At 38.9% G+C, this 26,048-nt stretch overlaps 1 protein-coding gene and 1 long non-coding RNA gene across 13 annotated transcripts in view; one reads left to right on the top strand and one right to left on the bottom strand.

Moving 5' to 3' along the window:
* The window catches only part of LOC117979722 (uncharacterized), a 77,001-nt gene extending 57,940 nt beyond the window's left edge, over window positions 1-19,061 (bottom strand). The window contains exon 1 of the long non-coding RNA XR_004670647.3: window positions 18,921-19,061. This is a non-coding gene — a long non-coding RNA (uncharacterized LOC117979722). The remainder of the gene's footprint in view (window positions 1-18,920) is intronic.
* A 300-nt stretch (window positions 19,062-19,361) lies between these two features.
* Window positions 19,362-26,048, top strand: part of LOC129397422 (ATP synthase subunit a-like) — a 903,826-nt gene continuing 897,139 nt past the window's right edge. For 11 of the 12 annotated variants that reach the window (XR_010111618.1, XR_010111616.1, XR_008624792.1 and 8 more), the window contains exon 1: window positions 19,426-19,564. The gene's annotated coding sequence lies outside the window, so the exon portion shown is untranslated. Of the gene's footprint in view, window positions 19,565-26,048 lie in introns of all 12 variants that reach the window. The other variant, XR_010111615.1, reaches the window with a different exon arrangement.

The following is a 26,048-nucleotide window of genomic DNA, read 5'->3' as shown; positions in this document are numbered from 1 at the left end:
AGAGTGCAGTGGCACAATCACAGCTCACTGTGGACCCAATCTCCTGGACTCAAGGGATCTTCCTGCCTCAGCCTCCTGAGTAGCTGGGACTATAGGTGTGCACCACCATGCCCAGCTAGTTTTTGTATTTTTAATAAAGATGAGGTTTCACCATGTTGCCCAGGCTGTTCTCAAATTCCTGGACTCCAGTAATCCTCTTGTCTCAGCCTCCTAAAATGCTGCGATTATAGGAATGAGCCACCATGCCTCGCCATTGTAGTGTTATTCTTAATGATGTTAAAATGTTCCTATCTTTGACCACTGAAAGCCTCTCTAAGTTAGCTCCTGGGTCCTCCTAATATGACCTTGGGTGTCTTCACTATCTTCTTTGTTATGTGTATGACAAGATATTCCAAGCTTATCTTGTGCATTTTTTCTCTGTAGCACTGGAATCAACCAAGATAGAGTATGAGAGAAGGATCAAGGGTAAGTTGTGTTCTCAGGGCACTGCCAAGTTTCATTTAAAGCAAAAAGGTTATAGAGACTAACCAAAGGGAAAGCTGAATTTATAGGCAATTTTTCTGATGGCAGTTCATGCTTGCTACAGGACAGAGAGAAAGATTATTAGAAGTAAGCAAAGGGTGAGAGATTAGGTAAAATGAATTGAGTAAAAGAAGAAAAGGAGATGAGATGAATGAAAGCCCAGTAAATACTAACATGTATTGTATTTTAAGCAGATCAGCGTATGTGTGGTTATTTTTTGTTCTAAAAATTTTTGGTATATTAAAAATCACCATCAATCAATTTCCATGTCACTGGTAGTTGCATAGACTCAAGCACTGTGCAGGATTGACTGTTTAAGGATATTTTTGACCATGCCTTTGTTTTGATCAAAGATTTACCTGAAGAAAAGCATTTCTTTACAGAGCTCAGAAAATTGTGAAGATTTTCTCCTTCTCATTGTCTTGGTATTTTTACTTTGAGTAGTGGGAATAATTGTCAGACACTATAGAGAAAGAGAGTAAAATGTACTTTAATTTGTACATTTTATTCATTAATAAGTCTCCTCCATTCCCTATTACATTACTATAATTGTAATATATTTAAATATATTTATTTCATCTACATTCATTATGTAAAGAATCTCAGGATGTGAACTGCTGGTTAATATTTTCTAGTGAAGAATTGATGGATTTCAGAGAAGTTCCGGGGATGAACAATACTGTATTATCACTTGTAAGGTAATCTTCCTGGGCAGAAGTCTCTTGAAATAGTGAAGAGATGCTAATGATGGTAGTTGAATCGTAAAGTCATATTAATAGTGACAATAAATGGTGTGTGTTTGTGCGTGCTTTGGATGATTCTCACTGTGATAGATGCAGCAACATCTCTAACTTCAAGAATTTCATTAAGTCTAGTGGTAGAGGCAGGTAAGTTATAGAAAATATTGAGGGTAAGTATTAAGTGCTTTAAGAAAGTATGCTTGGGCTGCAGGGAGCATTGTAGGGTTCTCAGAGGAAATGATCCTTGCTCCTTTTTGGAATCATTCCAAGCAGAGGGAACAGCAAGTTCATGTGTATATAATGGGGGAAGGATAGGAGATAAGGTTGTAATGTGGCTCTATCTAATGGACCTTTATGCCATACTAAAGAGTTTGTACTTTATCCTATACAAATTAGGTAAGGGCAAAGGAATTAGGTAAGGGCAAGGTAAATTTAGTTAATAGAATATAACTAGAAGATTTTTAGTAATTAGGTATGGGAGATTAGGGGAAGGGACAAGTTAAGTGTGCTTCCCAGGTCTCTGATTTTAATAACCCAATGAATAATAGAGTGGAGTTGGGTGGGATACAAAAGAGCAGCCATTGGGGAAGAGCGAATATGATGAATTTGGTATTTATATATCTCTATTAGTATATTTATCTATAATTGTGTGTGAGTGTATCTCTCATAGTACTTTTTGACCTTAGCTATCTCTCGGGATAACCTTTCTACATTTCACAGATAACAAAATGTATTCTCATGTTTTGACTAGGAAACATTCATCTTGTCTTGCTGCCCTTTTAGTTGTTTACTTGTTCTGTACACTTTCTTGTTTTTTTGAGTAATGTTATGTACTCAGTGGATATTTTTATAATGAAAAGTCACACATCGGACTTTTTCTCACAGATACAATATTAGTCTCTTTAGGAAAGTGTCATCACACAAAAATGGGCCAGATTCAAAGTTAGAAGAATATGTCTTGCTGGTTGCAAGGGGTTTCGTACTTGCCAGCTAATCTAAAGTTTAAGGGAGGAGTCAACTGAAAATCCATGAGGAAGACAAGGACAGCATGGAAAAAGACAGAGTAATGCTAGAATGGAAAAGAAGGCACAGTTTACAAAACTGCTCACACACATTTCTGGCTAGCATGACAGTATGCCAGATTAACTTGCTATTTGTTTCATGTATAATTTTTAAAATGGAAACATTTATACCTCTGAAAGTACAAATGTTGAGACAGATGTGGATTTCCATTTTTTTATTTAACCAAATTCCCTGGCTTTAAAGGAGTTAGCCCAAAGTTATGAAGAGTCATGGAGCACCACCCAGCATATCTCATGTGTCTTTTTTCTGCCTTGGTTTAGCCTCTTATTACCTCACTCTTGACCTATTGAAATAGCTTCCTACCTTTTATGACCTTAGTTCCAGACTTCCTTCCTTCTGATATATTTCAAACACTACTAGAAAGAACTTTAACTGCCATTCTTCCAGTCTTAACAATATGTGTGTTCCTTGAGTCAGTTTGTTATCTACAACAAGACTTCTAGCTTTGTTTTTCACTTCATTGTGAGGTTAATGTTTTTGACATTTCTCTCCAAAAGGCTTGAATGAAGTCCAAATATTTCACTTCATCATTTAAAGTCTTCCATGATCTGACTGCAAATTTATTAGCAGCCATATTTCCCTTCAGCCATCATGAACCATGTCACATTTCTTGTTCATGTCTCTTCAACTTCACATGGCCTTGCTACTCATCACTCAAGTATAGGCACCATGAAAGCTGATCTCCAGAGACTAAAGCAATGGGAAGACTTTGAAATGAAGAAAAGCACTCATTCATCTTAGCACATAGTAAATGCTTAGCAATTGTTCTTTGGACCCAATTTAATTAATTAATTTAATCAATTAATAAGTAAAGTTAAAAACCACCTTGGAGGTGTTTTATGGTTTGAAAACTCATGTTAAAATTTAAGTACCATTGACTTGTAAGAGTTAGGTCACGAGGGTTCCCTGATCATGGGTGGGATCAGTACCACCATAAAAGGGCAAGTTCAGCCCCTTCTTTCACCCTCTTCTTCCACCATGTGTGGATGCAGCAAGAAGGTCCTTGCCAAATACTGGCATCTTGACCTTGGACTTCCCATCCTCCAGGACTGTGAGCCAATACATTTCTGTGCATTATAAATTACCCAGTCTCAGTCATTCTGCTATAGCAGCACAAAAGACAAAGTGGTTGTTGGATAGGTTCCTAATCTCTAGAATACGTTATCTCTAAACACACATACAGATCTCTCTTTTTACAAACAATCAAAAACTAGTGAAAATAAAATTACAGCCAGTTTTGGTATTGCCATTTCAATGATTAGCAACTTTGATAATAACGGCCATGCTTTATTGAAAACTGACTGTGCCAGGCAATCTAATTACTAAGTAAATTATCATGAGATCTTTAAAACTACCTTGTGAGGACTCTATCAATTTAAATAATGAGCGTATTGAGGCTGAGGCTGTCTTTTATTTGCTAAGTACCTCAACTGAGATTTAAATACTGATCTGAGTGACTCCAAAGCTCAACCCAGTCAGCCATCTGCATTCTTTCATTTAGGAAATATTTTTGTTAACTGACTTATATGTCTTGTGTGACACTCACAGTGGAGACACAACCATGACCAAGAAACCTGGGTATCTCTCCCTAATGGAGATTTGATGGCTATATTGCCAACAAAGGAAGAAGATAACCTGAATAAAATCCCTAAGTGAAGTTTCAGAATTTAAGTCCATTCTGATCATCATTTTGTATAGTAATTGAATATTACAAGCTGGAATCCAGTGGTGAAAGTAAATTTTGAGAATATTCCTAACTGTGCTACCTGATTACAGTTTAAAGACCTGTATATTCTGAAGAACAGGAGGTCCCAGGACTGCCTTTCTCTATGCTTCCTCATTAACCTAATTTCCTCTGCCTATTTTATCTCCAGTCATCCCTAGGATACACTGATTGTAATGCCTCAGTGGGTGAATGGAAGGTAAAACCACACAGGTACAAAACAAATTGACTGCAGAATCATCCGTTTTATTTCACAGCATCAGCAGATTTTTGTCCTTATGATTTTTGTTTTAAAAGAAAATGTAGTATGGCTAAGTCAATGAACTTTTAATTCTTTAATTGTGTAGTGGGTGTTCGTTATCTGTTACAGGGGAACCACAGAATATTGCATTCTTTTTTTTTCCTGAGTTAGGTCAGTAAGGAATGTTCTAGCTCCTTCTTGACTGCCTTCTTCCTGCTTCTCTAATCAGTAAGGACATTTTTTGTCTCTCCACTTCAGATCTTCTTTTAGTACCTCCAAGTAGTAATAATTAATACATGAAAATCCCCCATGATTTTGGTATTGTGACTTATATATGGCATGTCGATTATCTTATTTTAGCCTTAAATTACCATCAAAAGAAGGTAGATTTGGTAGCATTTTCATTTCTATTTTACAGATGAGGACACGATCCTCTTCTTTCTAAATGTAAAAACAACAACAACAACAACAACTAGTATTTGTAGTCCTGCTACCATCAGAAACATCAACCGCAGTTGTAGCAGAGGACCAGGAGAAATATAAGCTGAACTCGGGTTCCTATTCCTCATTTTCTGTTGTATTTATCAATAAGTATAGCACTGAGTCAAGAGCATGACCTTGGACTAGCAAAGCAGAAGACGTCTCAGCTCTGACACTTTGTAGCTGTGTGTTCTTGGGCAAGTTATTTGACCTGTCTAAATATCAATTTCATACTCTAAAAAGATGAGGATTCTAATATTTAAAACCTACCTCAATGAAATAATGTTAGGAACTATTTAATATCCAGATCATCCTCATTATACTTACACTCATCTATTCAAACTGCATATGTTGTTCTAGTATTCGTTCATTCCTTCAACGAATATTTGAATGTCCACCATGTATTAGACATTGGCAGTGAACCAGACACACATAGTCCCTGTCCTCATTAGAATATACATAGCAGAGTGTCTAGTTCATTCAGATATCAGAATCTACACAGTGTATTTAAGAACAGTCAAATGTCAAAGGTCAGGATTTTGATAAGGAGCTAAACAGGAGATGGACAATGAACTTCCAATAAGGAAAAAGGAAAACTAGGCATATACTGTTGTTCTAGAAACCAAGCCAAGGAAGTGTTTCCAGATGATGGTAGTGATCAACTGCATTAAATGCCTCTGAGAATTAGAGTAAGTGAGAGTCTGAGTATGGAACGTTGATTTGGACAAGATGGACATCATTGGTGTTCTTGATAAGGACAGGTTTAATGAAGAATGGGAGAACAGAAAACAACTACTTGGTACATATACATTTTCAGGAATGAATTTCCAGCATCCTTAGCTCATGATTACTAGAATTCTTCTGTTCTCAAAAAGAATATTCATCTTTTGGTAGTGTGGGTGACTTACTCAAACTGAGCATCTGCAGTACTGCTATCGACATACCTATTCACCATCAAGTCTTTATCACTGTTATCAGAATATCTGGAAATATAATACATCTTTTGAACTAGCCTACCCATTGCTGGTTTCCCTTTATACTTACCATTGAGTACACTCTAATATCCGGTGATAAACATTCATCACCCTATCTTATTTTTCAAATATCTAGAATTATTTTTTTTGAGACACAGTCTTGCTCTATCATCCAGGCTGAAGTGCAGTGGCACAATCATGACTTACTGCAACCTCTGCCTCTCAGGCTCAAACAATCCTCCCACCTCAGCCTACCAAGTAGCTGGGACTATAGGCATGGGCCACCACACCTGGATAGTTTTTCATTTTTTGTAGAGACGAGGTTTTCCATATTGCCCAGGCTGGGATATCTAGAATTTCATAATGTGTGACAAAAAACATAACTCTTGATAGTCTGATGAGATGTTCAGTATTTTGGGAGATTTCAGCCATTTTAAGAAACTTGTGCCACCATTTTTAGGCTTCTTTTAGTACATGGCACTTATTTCCCATGCAGAACAAGACATGGGCATCTTTTCTTCTGACATGGATTTACTTCTTATAAAGTAACTGGGAGACAAGCACATTTGAGTAAATCTCTCGTTTGGAGTTTTCTTTTTTTGGTCTCAAATATTAAGTGTATAAGCTCTGGCACTTGATTTCTTGTTTGGGGAGAATGCTGAGAGACTTGAGAGACGGCGTGCAAGCTTGCTTTTGAGTTTGACTGCCAGGGCTGGGGTATCTAACTTTGGTTGATAATCACTCTCACATTTGAGACAAGAGCAGGGGCACTCACTCTAGAAGTTATAAATGATGTTTCAGCCTGGATTGATTTATCAAATTGATAAAGCCAAAAATAATCCATTCAGAGTGATTTTATTACTTCTTACAAAAGATTTTAAATTTTGCTTCTATTAAAAAATTACCATAAATGGAACATAAAATAAAATATATTTTGTAACATGTGGAATATCTGACATTTAACTGCAGCTTTCCCCTTGTTATTATGAGCATGTAAAAGAATTCTAGTATCTTAATTTTTAAAAATGTAATGAAGATTTAGAGAATGGCTAGGATTTTTGTTTTTTAATTTAACTGTAAGTATTTTGTAAGTGAATAAAGCAGGGTTTTGTTTTTCAATAAAAGCCTTACCTTAAGGCTTGTTTATTAACATATAAAGTTGTGGAAATTGGCTTTATTGGTTACAAACAACACATACTTTCAACATTTGGAAAAAAATGCTATTTGTTTAGCATTTTGGTTTGTAAAGACAGAACTTTTATTTATTTATTTATTTTGAGACGGAGTCTTGCTCTGTCGCCCAGGCTGGAGTGCAATGGTGTGATCTCTGCTCACTGCAACCTCTGCCTCCTGGGTTCAAGCAATTCTCCTGCCTCAGCCTCCTGAGTAGCTGAGATTACAGGCACGTGCCACCACGCCTGGCTAATTTTTTGTATTTTTAGTAGAGATGGGGTTTCACCATGTTGGCCGGGCTAGTCTCAAGCTCCTAACTTCGTGATCTGCCCGCCTTGGCCTCCCAAAGTGCTGAGATTGCAGGCATGAGCCACTGCACCCAGCATAAAGACTTAACTTTTAAATGTATACCTTTAAGATTTTCTTGTAGAAAGATCCTTACATAAGTTTTCTAAAGCTAGAGCCTTTCTTAGTCTGCTTTCCTAACCAAGTGTGAGTGTAACAAACTTTTCACCCAAGGATGAGTTACCTGTCTCATGTAGATGGACTATGAGCAATGTAGGCCATTGCTTCATTATGTGAGATAGAATATGTTCAGTTATTTATTTACAGAATCTATGAGTGCTTGCCTATCATTGAATATGTGCAACAAATCCATAGGGTGAATGCTATGAAGCTATTTCTGTCAAGGGAAAGCTATTCACCAAATAGAGAAATCACAGCTATCATGTTTAAAGGTATACATGCATCTATAGGAAAGGAATAGGGCCTCCAGTGCACATAACATGCCATTTCTTTGTGTAGGTTGCACTGGGGAAAGATATTTTAAGAAATATAGGTAGTACTCATAGCAGATAGGAATAGCAGATCATTTGCTTCTTGCTGCTCACATTTGCTAAGACTCTTATGAAGATTTTCCCTGGGCACATGAATCAGTTTAATAATGATTGCTGCCAGTTGGTGGCTAGACATCAGACTGCCAGCCTACTCAACAGTGTTGCCATCTGCTATTTGGATTCACAGTGTGTTGCTGCTACGCACCACCTCATTAAGAACAGGACCCTTGTGAGCCATAGACAGTGGCTTATTCAAGCGAGCGAAGCAAACTCCTCCCCAAGCCAAATTTGTAGAGGCTGCATGCATCTCATCTTATTTGGAGATTGCTCTACGTTGATCATGCAGTCTGATAGCTCATTGTCTCTGATCACTTAGGTTTAATATTTCAAGCCAGCTCCTTGTTTCAAATTAGTGTCAAAATACAAATATGATTATTTCAAAGACTTGTAAAAACTACTCACTCCAATTTTTTTTGGTAATGCATTCATATCTTAAAGTGGTATTAGTCAGTGGCTTGCCAAACAAATATTTTAATAAGTTATTATAATCCACTGGGCTTTTCTGGATAGATCTTCCAGTCCTGAAGATTTTTCAGTTTTGTAGAATTCCTACTGCAGTTTTTATTTCTTGGAAATGGACTTTCAAAGGCTTTAATCATATTTTCTCTTTTCCTCTCCCGTTAAATATCTAAAAGCAGCTGGAATGCAAAACATTTGTATCTGTCAGATAGACATGAGTGCATTTTACCTGACAACCACGGATTATCTTAGAGTTCTAAACACTGTTACAGAGAAAAGAAAATTTATTTGCGTAGGTCACATAATATTTAGATCCTCTCCGTAGCACCTCCATAGATAGTAGATCCTGCAGTACTTTAAGCATTAGAGTTACATATCAAAATTAAGCTAGTTTCAAATCTCAAAGGAATTCATAAGCTGAGATTTAAGTCTTGGGTACCCCTCCCCTTACTTTCCACATAGGTACTTAGTTCTCACACCTGCACTTACCAGCATCCAGAATATATTTCTTAAGCCCTACACTTGTTAGGTACTCTATGAAAAAAGGTTTTAGGCCAGGCAACGGTGGCTCACGCCTATAATCCCAGCACTTGGGAAGCCCAGGCGGGCGGATCACTTGAGGTCAGGAATTTGAGACTAGCCTCACTAACATGGTGAAAGCCCCATCTACACTAAAAATACAAAAAGTTAGACAGGCGTGGTGGTGGGTACCTGTAATCCCAGCTACTCGGGAGGCTGAGGCAGGATAATTGCTTGAGCCTGGGAGGCAGAGGCTGCAGTGAGCCGAGATTGCACCACTGCACTCCCTTCCAGGTGAAAGAAGAAGCCTCTGTCAAAAAAAAAAAAAAAGGGGGGGGGGAATGGGCTTTGATGGGCAAACAAAATTAGAAAGTGGGGTGTCTCAGACAGTATTCTCCAGGATGCAGATTCTGAGATATACTTTAATTGCAGGATATTTATTAAGAAGTGCCTTTTGCCAAACATTTGTTAAAAGAGAGAGAGAAGCGGAATTGGGAGAAAATGAGTTATAATGTAGGTCCAACGACAGCCTTGGCCAACCCCACAGGGAGTTCTGGAGTTAAAACGGCCCTCGGAGATGTCCTCAGATGGGCAAGAGAACAACTTTGTATCTCCACACTGATCAATCCTTGGCTATGGGCCACTCCACAAAAAAGTGTGACCTTAGGTGAAGTGGTTTTCTACAGCTATGCCAATTCCTGAAGAGGGCTGACAGCTGCAGGCTGCCTGCTAACATCACACCCAGCAAGTGGGGAGCAAGCCGTTCTTTGAAGGGGGATCTGGGTTGCATATCATACTACTGCCACATGGAACACATCAAATCATCTCTTTTGGAGAGTTGCACTAAACATTCACATACGAATGGCTTTGAGAATCTGGCACTGAAGCAAATTTCTAATTTAATTTTTCTCCTGACATCAGTTCATATCCTATGGAACTAGTTTTCCACAGAACATAATTCGATAAACGTCTCCCTAATCTTACAGTGCCTTGCAGGCTGTTAAAAGAACTGCATATAGATGGTTTGCTCTGGGCTTGCCTGCCCTTCAACAGGGTCTATTGGTTCTGCCTGAAAACGTTGGTGTTGCTGTATTAGTTAAGGACCTGCTATACAATGGCATGTATGTACTGTGATGAAATTAACCATCACACCTTCATAAGGGTCAGATGAATGAATATGTGATGCATATATTGTGATGAATATGTCATGAAATAGTGACAATTCACTAAGGCCACCAAGAATGAGCCTGTGAGAAGGTACCAGTATCACTAAGTGCAGTAGTGGCTTTACTCTTTAGACCAGGGCTGATGGTAAATGAGGTGGTCACAGAGCTGGGATTGTTAATATGATTCAGGGGTAATGGACCCTCAAGTAATAGAGGGCTCTGGAGGACTAGTGCTTAACTACCAAAAGTCAAGAGGCCATAATTACTATAACAACTGGTGAAATTGGAGGGGTAGTTAAGGGGGTTTGATTCACAGGGTGTTTAGGAGATAATTAATTGAAAGTAACACCCCTATAGGCAAAATAGATGGGCATCTAACAAGAATGCTGCTTAACGCCTATAACCAAATAAGGCACGAATGGAACCGCACTGGCTCCAATGACACATCACAATCCCTTTCTCAGTTCCTAGACCTGAAGCACTTTTCAGGTAAGGAAGCCACAGATGGAAGAACCCATAGGTGGCTGGGTTACTAGGTCACAGGTCACTAGGAGGAAGAACCCTGCTATACATGTACAGACTTTGATGAAATGGCAAGTTCTTCCCCAAATAGATTTATGACTATATGCTGGCAAGGAAGAATATCCAGACATTTCCAGGTTTACTGGGCACAGAGCCTGAGTTGACAATGACACCTAGTAATCTTCCTGGCAGCTAGGCCTGAATAGAGCTGTGCAGCCCAAGGGGTGGACTGAGCCAGCAGTGGATATGCACCACTGAGATCTCTTGCTGTGGAACGTAATTGACTGGGGGGGTCCCTGCTACTGCTCTCTGAATCCATTGATACAGTCATGCCAAGGCTACATTTCCCATGGGTTGTTTCCATAAGAATAACAATAACTGAATGAAGAAGGTATACTAATAATGCAGGCCTATTCCTGTGAGGTAGGGGGCTCCTCCAATGGGCGACTTTGGTTTGAGTGTTCTTCATCAGCTGACCTTAAACTTTATCGGAATTGTGCTACAGCCTAAGCTTTCTGCTACTCAACCCGCCTTTCTTCCCTCTCTCCTTCTGTATTAGTCAGGGTTCTCCAGAGAAACAGGATCAATAAAACCTATGGCTCTATCAATCAATTAATAAGGATTTATAATCAACCTATAAGGATTTATCAATAAATAAACCCTTATTTATTATAAGGAATTGGCTTACACAATAATGGAGGCCGAGAAGGCCCCCAGTCTGCTGTCCAAAGGTCTGAGAACCAGGAGCACTGATGGTGTCAGTCCCAGTTCAAGGGCAGGAGAAGATGGGTGTCCCAGCGCCACAGTCAGGCAGAAAATTCAAGCTTCCTCCACCTATTTTATTTGGGTCCTTAGAAGACTGCATCAAGCCCATCCACACTGGGGACTGCAATCTGCTTTATTCAGTCCATCAATTCAAATGCGAATTTCCTCCAGAAAAAGCTTCATGAACACAACCAGAAATAATGTTTGATCATATATGGGGCATCCTGTGGCCCAGCGAAGTTGACATGCATAAAATTAACCATCACACCTCCATGGAGGCCAGAAATTTTATGTATTCTGAGGACTCTGTCTCTCTGGCTTCCTCTCTATTTCAACCCTCAGGCATTCTTTTTTTCCCCAAATAAATGTCTTGTAAATCTATTTTTTTTTACATGTGTTTTTTTTGGAGGACTGGAACTAATAAATTTGGACTTTGTTCTGCAGGTAGTTTAGTTACTTACAGATCAGCTTTATACTATTGAGGCTTGTTTTTAAGCTTTTTGTGTGGGTGAGGAGCAAGTGTAGCGTAGTTTTTAGTCAGGATAGTTTAGCCCTACGTATGTAACACACAACCTTTCTGGGATCTTTAGCGAATGCCTGGTTTTCAGTCAGGACTCTCCACTGTGGCTGGATGGAAATTAGATATTTCCCAATCTCATGCTAATTTTGAGAATTGTTAGGCTTAGTGTTCCGCAATGTACACAATGGGGTCTCTACATAGATTTCTGGACTTTTTTCTTTGTCTACCTTCCTCCTTGTTGATACTTTGTCCTGAAAATTCAAGCTATCTCAGTCTCAACTCCAATCTTCCTCTCCTCAACTCAGCAAGACTCTGATCTCCTGCGATGGGATCCAGAGTGCTCACCTCAGAAAGGCAGGGCGATCGGAGGTCTCACTTTGTTTCCCTGCCTCAGCGATCAAATTGTATAAACTTTTTCCCTGGCTTCTGGAAACATTGATAGCCAACCTTTCGGTAAAATTTCTAACATATGTACTTAGAGCTTTAATATGCTAAGTATTTAATATGCTAAGTATTTTCTTTAAAATTCATTTCAAAATATTTTTGCAATTTTGCCGTGATTTATTTTTTGGCTCATGGGTCATGAGGTGTATGTTCCTTAAATTAATGCATTTTGGAAATTTTTTGTTACCTTTATGTACTTGATTTCTGGTTTAATTCATACTCTATATGATTTCAATCTTTTGAAATTTCTTGAGACTTGATTTGTGATCCAGCCTAACATGCACCCCAGAACACGTGGTAAATGTTTTGGGGTATACTTTAAAAGAACATGTATTCTGATGTTTTTGAATGTAATATTTTATGTCTTATTCATATTTATAGTACCAATACACAGCACATAGTAGAAACAACATATATTGAGTTAAATAATTCAAAGGTTTTATCCGATTGGTGGCAATTCAAGACCAAATAAGAGAGGATGATGATGACATCACTATTTCTGTTAAGACAGGGCCTCATACAACATACAGGAATGTCCAGTTGTCAAGTCATGCAGTTTCTCCCCTATTCTAACCAATGTTAATGCCAATACTTTGTGATGAAAATTATCCCAGTATTTTTCTTCCTATGTTTCCACCAGTTTTCCCTTCATTGATTGTTAAGATTTATATCACTAGAGCTATTTGACAGTAGGAAACAATTACCTTAGGAAAAGTTAGTGACATTGGTCTATAAAGGTCACAGAGACATAAGAAATGGTTATTTTTTCATTTTTCACCAAACAATTCACGATTGTTTCTAAGATTACAAAAGATTAGACGATAGCTAATATTTCTATGCAATGGTCAAATTTTTCAAGTAGAATCATTTTTAAATTTTCCAAGTTCCAATGTCACTTTCTCCTTGAACATGACTCAAGGTCAAAAGTTATAAATGTACACCTTCTAGTACATTTAACTTTCCAATTTAACCCTTCTGCCAACTTTATTCTGGACACTGAAGTTTTGATTATAAAGAAGGGAGGAAATAGATTTCGATGAGTCTAACAGTATATTACGTAGGCTTATAAGATGCTTCTTGGGTACAGTCTCACATCTTTTCAACCTCTGATTCCAGTCATAGCTCTGGTGAACAGTTAACGGGAAGATTTTACCCTGCTCTGTGCTGACACCATCTCACTTCGAGCATGCACCAAGACTCTAGCTTCCTGTCTTAAGACCTCTCTGATGCAGCAATGTGTGATGCTAAGGTACCAGCTGGACTGTCAGCTAGCTCTTTGCAGCCCAGAGGGTTGGGGTGGTGGAGGCAGTGGGTTAATGCCCCAAAGGAGCAGCCCTCAACACACAGGAGGTGGCTGCTGATGGAGAAATACTTCTCCTTTCTCCCTGAGGCAGACAGTTCTGAGATAAAGTTTAAGAAGAATCCTGAGAAAGTTCTGCATTATGTCGCCATTAATAGGGGTGGACCACTTGATAAGAGCAGTATCTGGTTGTGCTTGGACTTAGTTTCCCTTTTCCCCATGTTCACTCCCCTATCTCTCATTCCTGCTCCTGGGTGTTAGACTCATAAATAGAATGTGTCTACCTTTGTCTCATGCTCTGCTTTCAAGAATAACCTAGATTAAAACAGTGGGTAAGTGCGTTGTTGGCACATTACATAATGCAGGGATGTAATTTTCCTTGACTCTGTGCATCTACAAAGAAACACTTATTCAGATGGCAGCATAGTTGAGGATTTCCACCTTTTTCCTTTTTGAAAGCTCATGGTCCATCCTGAGCCTGACCACCTAAAGAAAAAAAAGTTGTCATAATTAGGTTATAATTAAACAGGCAAATTTCTTTGTGAGGATGGCTCTACACATTTTTTTTCCTGTCTGAGGGAGTCCTCAGCAATTTGGCTGGATATTTTCGTCTAATATGGAAAAGCCCTCAGTCTACTTAATCATGTAAAGCTTTTGTTGCTTTGGAAACAAGCATATTAAATTTCTTATTTTCCCTGGTAAAAAAGCTGGATGTTGGCTGGGTGTAGTGGCTCACACCTGTACTCCCAGCACTTTGGGAGGCTGTGGAGGGTGGATCACTTGAGTCCGGGAGTTCGAGACCAGCCTGGGCAACATGGTGAGACCCTGTCTCTATTAACAATATAAATTTTTTTTTCAAGAAGTAAAACAAACAAAAAAGCTGGATCTTTTAGTGGTATAATTCTTTTTGTTAAGAAATTCAAACATAAAAAACATAAATTACTGGAACACTATCAGGGCTTTCTTCATTCATGAAGGAATGCTCTGAAAGATACAGGGAGTTATTAGAAATAAATTGAGATTGCCCATATGCTAGCACGAAGTGAAAACGTTAACAATGATAATTTTTTACTCATTTGGTTCTGAAGACACTTCAGAGAACAAAATTGATTAAAATCCCTCTCTTATTGAACCTGTATTCCAGTGGAACAGAAAGTTAAGACAATAAACCAAGTAAATCATTACAGTACATTGAATTTAAAATAAGGGCTACAGCCAGGTATGATGGTGCATGCCTGTAATCCTAGCTACTCAGGAGGCTGAAGCAGGAGAATTACTTGAACCCAGGAGGGTGGAGGTTGCAGTGAGCTGAGATTGCTTCACTGCACTCCAGTCTGGGTGAGAGAGTGAGACTCCATCTAAAAAAAAAAAAAAGGTGGGGGGGAGGGGCGACAGATGAAAATAAACAAGAGATGGTGTATGGCCTGAATTATATACCCCCAAAATTCATATGTTGAAGGCCTAACCCCTAGTACCTCATAAGGTAACTATATTTGTAGAAATGGTTTTTAAGGAGGCAATTAAGTTAAAATGAGGCCCTTTGGATGGGCCCTAATCCAATCTAAATGCTGTCTTTATAAGAGAAAATTTGGGCATGCAGAGAGACACCAGGGGCACTCACCCACAGAGGACAAACCATGAGAGGACACAGAAAGTGGACAATGGCTGGCCAAGGAGAGAGGCCACAGGAGAAATCAAACCTGCTGCCATCTTGATCTTGGACTTCTAGTCTCCAGAGCTAAGAAAATAATTTTCTGAGGGTTAAGCCACTGGGTCTGCGGTGCTCTGCCATGGCAGCCCCGCAAACTAATCCAGATGCTGAGAGAATGTACAAGTTTTTTGTTTGGTTTGTTTCATTGGTAGGTCTCACTGAGAAAAATGACATCAGAACAAAGACCTGTGGAAGAGTCAGTTATATAAATATTTGGGGGCAGGAGCATTCTGGAAGAGGAAAAAGCAATCCCCAAAGCCCTGAGCTGGAAGGAGGCCAGGGAGGTTTGATACATAGAGCATTAGAAGATGAGGTTAGAAAGGTTGGAACAGGGAGGCAGTGGCAGATCACAGGAGAGAAGGGTTCTCAGTGGATGCAGGGCCGTACTGTGCACCAATGGGATATTTTGAAAAATTGTGAGGAATTTTGGCATTACTATGATTGGGGTGGTGGTAATGTTAGTGAGCAGGCAACATTTATGTTAAAAGAATAGCCATGCTCAGGACCCTTCCACCCAGCAAAGTATTTTTTCTACAATCAATGTGACTTTTAAATGCCCTGCTGCTCATTCATGGAGATGTAACACTTTATAACCTTTTATGCTAACTTCTAAACTCCACTAATGGCAAAATAGGTTATGGGATCAACTCTTCATTAAACAAGTAAACATTCTGGATAAATATATTTGATCAAATTTGGGGAACCTTTGCTAATACTTTTTCAAGTATTTTTCTGCCTGATAGTTTCTCTCTTTGACTTCTGAAAGTCCAATTTCATGTAAGTTAGATGTCTTGACCTTATTTCATGGGTCACTGATGTTCTCTTTATTATAAACTTTTTTTTTCTCAGTGCACTTTAAATTTGGATGATTTCTATCGATCTATCTTTTTTTTTTTTTGACATGGAGTCTCACTCTGTAGCCCAGGTGGAGTGCAATGGTACAATCTCAGCTCACTACAGCCTCCATCTCCCTAGTTCAAGCAATTTTCCAGCCTCAGCCTCCCGAGTAGATGGGATTACCACCACACTCAACTAATTTTTATATTTTTAGTAGAGACGGGGTTTCACCATGTTGGGCTGGCTGGTCTCAAACTTCTGACCTCTGACCTTAAATGATTCGTTCGCCTAGGCTTCCCAAAGTGCTGGGACTACAGGTGTGAGCCACTGTACCTGGCCCTCTATTGACCTATCTTTAAGCTTCCTGATTCTCCTTACTGTGCATCCAATCTACTGATAATCCCATCAAATAATTTCAGTTATTATATTTTTCAGTTCTAGGGGTTCCATTTTGTTCTTCTTCTATTAGTTGTATTTCTCTTGAAATTCCCTGTCTTCATTTATCATATCTACCCTTAGTAAGAATCTTTAATAATTTAAAATAGCCATAAATATATTTAAAATTCCTTTTCTACTGATTCCAACATCTGTAGGTCTATTTCTATTGATTTATGACAAAGGTGATGTTGCAGAGCAGTGGGGAAAGGACTTTCTTTTCCAAGAAAAACTTAGGTCAGTTGGATAGCTACATTAAAAAAAAAAAAAAAAAAACTAGTCCTCACTTCACACCATATGCCAAAATTAATTTTAGGTAGTTAGCACGTCTAAGTGTTCCAAGAAAAAACTTAAGGTTCCAGATGGTAACATAAGAGAATGCCCTTGTCACCTTGGGGTAGACAATGATTTCTTACAGGTTAGTGAAAGCACTAACCATGAACAAAGAGTGATAAATTAGACCTCAATAAAAATAAAAGATTTACCTTTATCAAAATCTAAAAATGGAGAGTTAAAATGCAAGCATTTAATTAGGAAAAGGTGTTTGTTTGCAGCACTTATCTAGAATATACACATCAAGTAGAAGAAGATTAGCCAATAGAAAAGTGGGTGAATGCCTAAAAGGCACTTAACTAAAGAGGATATCCGAGTGGCCAATAATCACATGAAAGATGCTCTTTATCTTTAGTCATCCGAGAAATGTAAATTAAAACCACATAAACCCCAAATGTTGGAGAGGACGTGGAACAATGAGAACTCTCATCATACAATGCTGGCAGGTCTATAAATTTGAAAAACTGCTTGGCACTGTAATTATAGCTGGTTATGAGCATACCTTAGATATGTATCGCAATAGAAATGTGTATCTATGTGAACCGATTCACAGAATAACGTTCACGGAAGTATTATCTGTAATAGCTCCAAACCTGGAAAGAACTCGAATGTCCAGTATCAGCATAAGGGACCAGTCACAAAAGACCTCATATCATATGGTTCAATTTTTGTGAGATGTCCAGAATAGGCAAATCTATAGAGCAGAAAAATTAGTGGTTGCTTGGGGCTAGAAAGGATAGGGAAGTGGGGTTGCGGGAGTGATAGCTAAAGGGTATGAAGTTTCCAGGTGATGAAAATTTTCTAAAATTGACTTTGGTGATGGTTGCACATATCTGTGAATATGCTGAAAGCAATGAATTATACACATTGAATTGCACACTTTAAGTAGATGAACTGTATGGTGTGTGAATTATATCTCAATAAATCTGTAATTAAGAAAAAATAACAGTAGAAAGAATAAATTGTGTATACTCATATAACTGAATTTCATACAGCATAGAATAAAATTGTAAAAAAGACTTGTTACATGCAACGACACGGATGAATTCAAATATAATATAAAGGGAAATAAACCAAATACTATAAAATATTTACCAAGTAATTCATTTCATGTGAAATGTCAGAATAGACAAAACTAACAGGGGGATGAAGAATGCTACTATTAGTTAATTTCTTGAGCTGAGTTGTGGTTGCCCGGACATGTTTGTGTTAATCTTTGAAAGTTTACTGAACTGTATTTGTAATTTGTACACTTTTTTGTATGCTGTACTTCAACACAAGTTTTATTAAAAATATTTCTAAAAATCCAATTGTTCAGTAAGTTGTCCTATAATATGCATTAAAAAAGAATTAAAAAATACAGAAGCATTTCAAAAGTTATGTTTTGTGGGTTAGGGTTATGGAGAATTTCTTTTCTGCTCTATACGTCTCAGAATTTTCCAAATGACCATAGTAGACATATATTACATTTATCACTAGAAAAAAATACTATTAAAATACAATTGTCTGAGATAATCTTGTACTACTTTTACACTAAACTAATTTAGTTCAAATGTGGGGACTTCAGCTTTTGCTCCCAGATGAAAAGAGCTTGTCATTTTGGAGCAAAGGAGGGCGTGGCAGTTGGTCGGAGTGTTTCCTGGTGGCCTAGGAGACTGCCAGGAACTCACCACGGGCCACCGGCCTAGGGGGAGGAGCAGAGGTGCAGGTGCAGGGAGGGATTCAAGAGACTGTGAACTAAACCTGGGTGGGTCCCAGTCCTCACAAAACCTGGGTCCTAACTGCAAAACTATGGTCGGGCCTGGGAAGGGGCGGAGGACTCACTGGCGCTCTAGCCTCTGTGCTGGGTGAATTAGTGATTAGGCTCTAATCTTCACAGTCCTCATGATTCTATTTTTGTAAGGCCAGCAGCTAAGAGTGGTTTTTACATTTTCAAAACAACGACGAATACGCTACAGAGACAGTTCCAGGCCCAAATTCTAGAGTATTTGCTCTCTGGCTCCTTACAGAAAAAGTGGGTAAACTTCTTGATTAGAGACTCTAGGCAGAAGAATTCTAAGGTATTTAAAATTTTTACCTGGGAATGCGCTTGCTGGTGAGGCGGAGCCGGCGTGAAGCGAGTGTGCCCAGCGGCACTGGTACCACGCGATGCTGGATTGCCTAGGCTGGTCAGACGGAGCAAATCGGAATCCACGGAAGAAAATTCACCTCTTAAGGATCCAGTCTGGAAAGGGATGGCCGGGCTCTTCCTGGGCAGGGGTGCCCAAATGGATGAGGATGCTCTCTGCAGCCCTCGGCGGATCGCAAAGGAGCAGGGCTCCGGTCTTCTATCTGGGAAAACATGGTTGTCACTCGTGAAGAAGCCAACGGAGCCCCTGCGGAGTTTTCTTTCCTTTTCTCTGCTGCAGGCAGAAGAAGCGCACTGCGCGGTTCGCCGGGCTGTCTGCAACTTTGGGAGCTGCGCCGCGTGGGTGCGGCCAGCCGACCGGCGCGTGCGCAGTGAGTTCTCAGCGCCTGCCGCCGCGCAGGCTCGGCGTTGGCCTCCGCGGCCCGTGCGAGTGCGCCCTTCTCGGGTCCCCTAGGTCGCGGGACAGCCGGGGCGGAAGGGCTTGTTCATTATTTTGAGAGTTTGTTGTGAACGTCATAACCCTTCGTCCTTAAATATTGCCGATACTTGACCTACGCAAGAGACAATGTCATGTGATTCAGCCTAATATCTCAGTATGTATCCCCTAAGAATAAGGGATTGTTCTACATCAGGGTTTCTCAACCCCGCGCTATTGACATTTTGGGCAGGATGAGTTTTTGCTGTCTGTACCCGTAAGGTGGGGGTGACGGGGTGGGGTGGGGGTGTCCTGTGCTAAACAATCACTATTTAGCAACATCCCTGGCCTCTACCCATTAGATGCCAGTAGCAACCCCCTCCCCCAGTTGTGACAGCCAACGATGCCTCCAGACACTGCTAAACCCAAACGGTGTGGTTGGGGGGGTTGAGGGGGGCAGGGGTGGTGGTGAGGGTTGGGGGAAAAAGGAGAGGTGCAAAATTGCCTCAATTGAGGACCACAGGATCACAATGCACATCATCATACTTAGGAAATGTAACATTGTTATATTACAATAATCTATATTTCATATTTGAATTTCCTCAATTGTCCCAAAATGTCCTTCTTTACCATATAGTTTGTAAAATGTAATCCGAGATTTAACAAGAATCACATAGTGCATCAATAAGAACCACATATTGCAGTTGTCAAGTCTCTTTCGCTTCCTTCAATATAGAGCAGTTACCTAGCCTCTTTTGTTTGTTTCTCCTGGTATTGACATTTTTGAAAAGTCTAGCCCAGTGGTCTTCCAGAATATCCTTCAATTTGGAGATGTCAGATTGGTTCCTCGTTATAAGATTCACGAGTAATAGATATGTACACACAAACATATATGCAGGAATTCTACCTAGGTGATGTATCCAATTTTATCTATTTTCAAATGACTTTTTAGCTGTCATAACATTTAATTTAAAAAGCACCTCCCTGACCAGCGATTTGAAATATTTTTATCACATACGTAAATTTCCACATTGTAATTGGGTCTAAGATATATTTTCTTTTTTCCCCGCATTGATCTTATTGTCTACTTATGGGCTAATATACTGTTTTTATTAGAGACTATATTTCAGTATCTGGTAGGGCTAGACTGCATCATTGCTGTTTTCTTAAGTGTTTTTTTTTAATGCTGGGTTATTTTTTCATGTTAACTATAGAATATAGCCCCATAAAAGTACTTTCAAAAAAAAAAACCTTCTGCATACCTTTTCAGTTTATGATGTTGCATTTACCTTTTGAAAAGCAAGGTTTATTTTTTCTCTTGCTCAAGTTTCAGCTTTGTGTCTTTCAAGGAAGCATCATAAAGGTTTTTCACTTGTTAAGTTTATTCTTAGAGTATTTCTCTTCTTTGTTGGTATCGTAAGGGGGATTATCTCTTCCACTTTTCCTTATAACGGCTAGATTCTTACATAAATGAAGGTACTGATTTCTATGTCTAATTTTGTATCTTGCTACCATATTGAATCTCCTGTTGCTTCTAGGAGTTTCATGTTGATTGTATCTGTATCTCTTTTTACACTTTTATATAATTGCAGTGATTATCCATTTTGAAGTTCAAATTGCCCGTCTTTGGCCATTTTTGGCTCCTTTGTTTATTTGACACAAGCTCGTATGTCTTGAGAGCTTACTTGCTTTCTGACACTGTAAGAGTTCCAGTCTCATATTGTACATTTACTGCCTCAGACCTAGAATCAGCCATTTCTCAAAGGTGTCCTTGTTGCTTCCAGTGAAAAAGGTATTTGGATGCTACAATCTGCACTGAAAGATGTTCATGGTTAAATGGCTTATCATTTCCCAGACTCTTCAACACAAGATCTAGGGGAGATGTAGTTTTTCAAAGAAAGATGAAAATAAATAATAAATTTATGTTGGTAATCCAATTCTAATAGAAGGTTATAGAGTTTTTACTTATTTGATTTTATATTGCATCTTCTTTCCCCTGTGCTGAAAATCATGGCTCTTAAATGATATTAACAGAATTATTTACTTTTCTGCATAATATATATAATAGTTTCCAAAATCTACCAGTATTACAACTATTAGTAAAAATGTTAGATGTAGTTAAATACAATTAGGCTTATTTATCTCATGTTGTTTTAAAATCTAGGTTGCTTGCTGGGTGCAGTGGCTCATGCCTGTAATCCCAGCACTTTGGGAGGCTGAGGCAGGTGGATCACTCAAGGTCAGGAGTTCAAGAGCAGACTGGCCAATTGCGCCACTGCACTGCAGCCTGGGTGACAGAGGGAGACTCCTTCAAAAAAAAAAGAAAAATCTAGGTTGCTCAATTAAAAAGAAAATTAAATCCAAAATCCAAAATGGAAAAGAACCTTAAATATATCTAACGTTTTCTTTTTGAGTGGAATATCTAATTCATAATTTCATTATTTATTTAAATTATCAGTTTTGTTCTGAACACTCTTTAGCTGCATCTTGTCAACTCTAATGTCATGTTTTCATTTTTTTCTAGAAATTCTCATTAGCAATTGATATTTCCCTTTGAGACAAGCTATGTTTAATAGAAAAATTTTAAATTTCAAAATGGGGCTTTCTTATGTTTTGATTATAAATTTCTAGTTTTATCATATTATGGTGAATATTTAGATCATTTTTATGTGATTTACTGGGGCATACATGTCTGTATTGTAAATTAGAGTCAATTTTCTAAGTGTTTTTGTATTTTTTTGTCTAATTAAGAGAAATGTACTATAGTCTGCTATTATTAGTGTATTTCAATTTCTCTTTGAATCTCTTATAATTCCTACTGTATGAAAGTAGCTGCTGTGTTATTCACTGCATACCTTTTCATAAATCTTTTATTTTCACTGGGAATTGTAGCCTTTAGGATTATAAGATGTTCTTTGTCTCAATAACGGTTTTTGGTCTGAATTTTATTTTATTGAATTGCAAAATCTCAATTCTTTCTTTTTTTAATTTGCATTTTCTCAGTAGAACTTTACCCATCCTTCCTTTCCTTGTTAGCATTTCTGAATTGTTTTGTTTTAGGTGGGTCTTTGTCTTTTATATACAGCATAGAGTTGGGTTTTCCTTTGAAATCAACCTGTTTTTCTTTTTGTTTTAACACTGAGGTTGAGCCCTCTGTTGGCTGATATGTTTGGTCTCAGCTATCTCCTGTATTATATTTACCTGTGTAATATGTAGCATATTTGATGGTGATACGTGCTATTGAGGAAAATAAAGGAGAAAGGGTGCATAAAAAATGCTGGGGAGAATATTCTATTTTAAATAGTGATCAGGGAAGGCCTCACGGAGGAAGTGATTTTTGCACTTGAAATAGGCAAAAGAATGAATCGTTTGGATAAATGAGGTAAGATTGTTCCTGACAGAGGACAGCTAGGGCCAAGGCCCTGAGGCATAGAGTAGCTAGTGTGCTCTAAGGAACAGCAAGGGAGCTGGTGTGATCAAAGTTGGTAAGCAGGAGAACAGTAGGAGATAAGACCAGAGGATCAGATAGGGCCCTGTCAGTAGGGAGCAGAGAATCCCTCCTTCAAGAGAAATTTTGGTACCAGATGTTGAAATAATACATCTGCCATACCACAGTAATAAATTAATAACTCTATGAGAACACATAAATAACCCTGGGAATTCCAGCCTAGGTAGGAGAGGAAACTAGGCTTGCGGGTATGATATTTTGGGTACAACTCAAATTATGCATGAAAGTAGCTTCGTATTTGCTAACTTTGGTGGTTGGATTACTAAAGCACCTTTCCCAACCTGTACGATTGCAGGAATCCTTGACTGTTCTTCAAGTCTCTCATATTTCAGTTTGTAGTTCATATCCTACCTCCAAACATATCAGATATAGATAACAACTATAGCTTTTGGCTATTTATCTGAAGCTGTACATTTACAGAGGAAGAATTTTATTGCAACATTCATATTAATGAAAGGTATTTTGACTAATACATGTTCAAAAAGCATGAAAACACTAAAATTCTATACTCAGAAGCTTGATTAAAGGACAGAAAATGAGATTTTTTTGAATTTTTTAAAAAAGTCAAGTATTAGTTTTTAAAGAGTTTTTTGTATTTTTTGTTTTTCTTTTTATAGGAAATCTGTTTTGACAGAAAACTATATGGCAAATGTGTGCATGTGTGTGTGTGTGTTGGGGAGGAATAGGGATGAATTCAGTCTGTAATCTAGAAAAACTGTGTCCAGGATAGGAACAGAGAAGGGACAAACTTTATATGTATACACAGGATTACTTTTTCCTTTTCATGATGTGTTTTATTGGGAAGCATTTACATGTTTTCTTTCTCTTTTCCTCCTTTTTTTTTTCTCCTGCACTTTTCTTTTTCTTAAGCTAAGCTGTCACAGTGAAATACTGTGACTAAGCCACAACTCATATAGAAAACTGAACGGTGCATTGTAAAATAGGACACAAAACAAAAGACTTCATCCGAGAGCTGAGATCATCACGAGTACACAGACCCACTGCAGTAATTCAACAGTGTTTCTCAGAGCCCAGGACAATTTCTTCAATTCTTGATATCCTACTGCCCCCTGCTGTTCATGTGGAAGCACTGACTACAGAAATTAAAGTTTTCATAACATTGCACAGGTTTTAGTGCAATGTTAGCGTGCTATCAAAGAAAGTTAAGTAGTTCAAAGATTTAAACAGAGTAATTTAAGGAATTGCTTTCTAAAAGGCTGAATATCAAAGAAATTACAAAGCAACTTTCTCTACTGTCTGATATGTTGAAGAGAGCTCTAATCCAGTTATTTGGCTAATGAATCCGGTTTCGTTTTTAAGTTTCTGAGGGGAGCAGAGCAGAAGGCAATTGAGGTAGCTTAGAGATAAATTAGTAAAGATAGAGCAGGGAGTAGATGGAGCAAATGAAAGGCAAAATGTGCAAGAAGGAGGGGGTAATGAATAATTTACATCCTCGAGGGTAAAGCAGTTCAGTCCTGAACAGATCGTTTACATTCCTCAGGGGGGTCGGGCAGAAACGGGCTCCACGGAAAAGCCCGGATGGGCCATTTGTGAGCCTCAGCTCTTCTGCCTCCTGCTCCTGGATTTGATCATGGAAACCTCTCAGGGCCGTTAGGATGAGTTGGAGCTCTGAAGCAGAGCAGAGGCACATCATCTTTAGAGCTGATTTCCTGGGCTTCTCTGCAATTTGTAAAGAGCTCAGGGGCTGTCTCCTGGATGTAAGTCAGCCCATGTGCAAATGCGTATGTGTGAGCATGCGAGTAGGATGTTATATGTTCCACGTTTTAGACTCTGAGGGCTGCTAGTTCCTGCATGGCAGACCTTCCCCTTGGGATTAACTAATAAGGTGCTAGCGTTCCCCGTCACTCAGCAAAAGTAGTTAGAAGCCTGGGGCCTTGCTTCGGCATTTGTTTTTTTGCTGGGACTCTTTCTCCATGAGGAACACGACTGGAGAAGAAACGTTCGATATTTAGAAAATTAAATGTATCCATGTTATGATAGATGTAGAAATCCAGTCCAAACTGCTCGTGAAAGATGTAGTTTTTGCTATAAGTACTATAGGAGTGTCACTTCTAAAACTTCCAAAGTTCCTACTTCAAAGGCACAATGATGGATTTTAAAAAATAAAACTTTGAGAAAACATTTACATGGTTTATTTCAGGTAACAATTAATAACCTGATTCCTTAATGCTTGGGGCTGTTACGTTCATAGCATTGCTTTTAGTGCTATCATTTCCTATTTCTCTTGTATGACATATTGTATTAGTCTGTTTTCATGCTAGTAATAAAGACATACCTGAGACTGGGCAATTTACAAAAGAAAGAGGTTTAATTGGACTTAAACTTCCACGTGGCAGGGGAAGCTTTACAATCATGACAAGGCAAGGAAGAGCAAGTCATGTCTTAGTGGATGGCAGCAAGCAAAGAGAGAGAGCTTGCGCACGGGAATTCCTCTTTTTAAAACCATTAGATCTCATGAAACTTTTTCATATCACGAGAACAGCATGGGAAAGACTTGCCCGCGTGATTCAATTACCTCCCACCAGGTCCCTCCCACAACACGTGAGAATTAAAGATGCGATTTGGGTGGGGACACAGCCAAACCATATCATTCCTCCCCTGGCTCCTCCCAAATCTCATGTCCTCACATTTCAAAATCAATCATGCCTTTTCAACAGTCCCCCAAAGTCTTAACTCATTTCAGCATTCACTCAAAAGTCCACATCTGATACAAGGCAAGTCCCTTCTGCCTATGAGCCTGTAAAATCAAAAGCAAGTTAGTTACTTCCTGGATACAATGTGGGTACAGGCATTGGGTAGCCATTCCAAATGGGAGACATTGGCCAAAAGAAAGTTGCTACAGGCCCCATGCAAGTCCGAAATCCAGCGGGACAGTCAAATCTTAAAGCTCCAAAATGATCTTTTTTCACTCCATGTCTCACATCCAGGTCATGCTCACACAAGAGGTAGGTTCCCATGGTCTTGGGCAGCTCCGCCCCTGTGGCTTTGCAGGGTACAGCACTCCTTCTGGCTGTTTTCAGGGGCTGGCCTTGAGTGTCTATGGTTTTTCCAGGCACACGGCGCAAGCTGTTGGTGGATCCACCATTCTGGGGTCTGGAGGATGGTGGTCCTCTTCTCACAGCTCCACTAGGCT

The sequence above is a fragment of the Pan paniscus genome, chromosome 2, assembly GCF_029289425.2.
Source record: "Pan paniscus chromosome 2, NHGRI_mPanPan1-v2.0_pri, whole genome shotgun sequence".
NCBI lineage: Eukaryota > Metazoa > Chordata > Mammalia > Primates > Hominidae > Pan > Pan paniscus.
The sequence above is the reverse complement of the archived record's forward strand: the minus strand, read 5'-3'. Positions and strand labels throughout refer to the sequence as shown.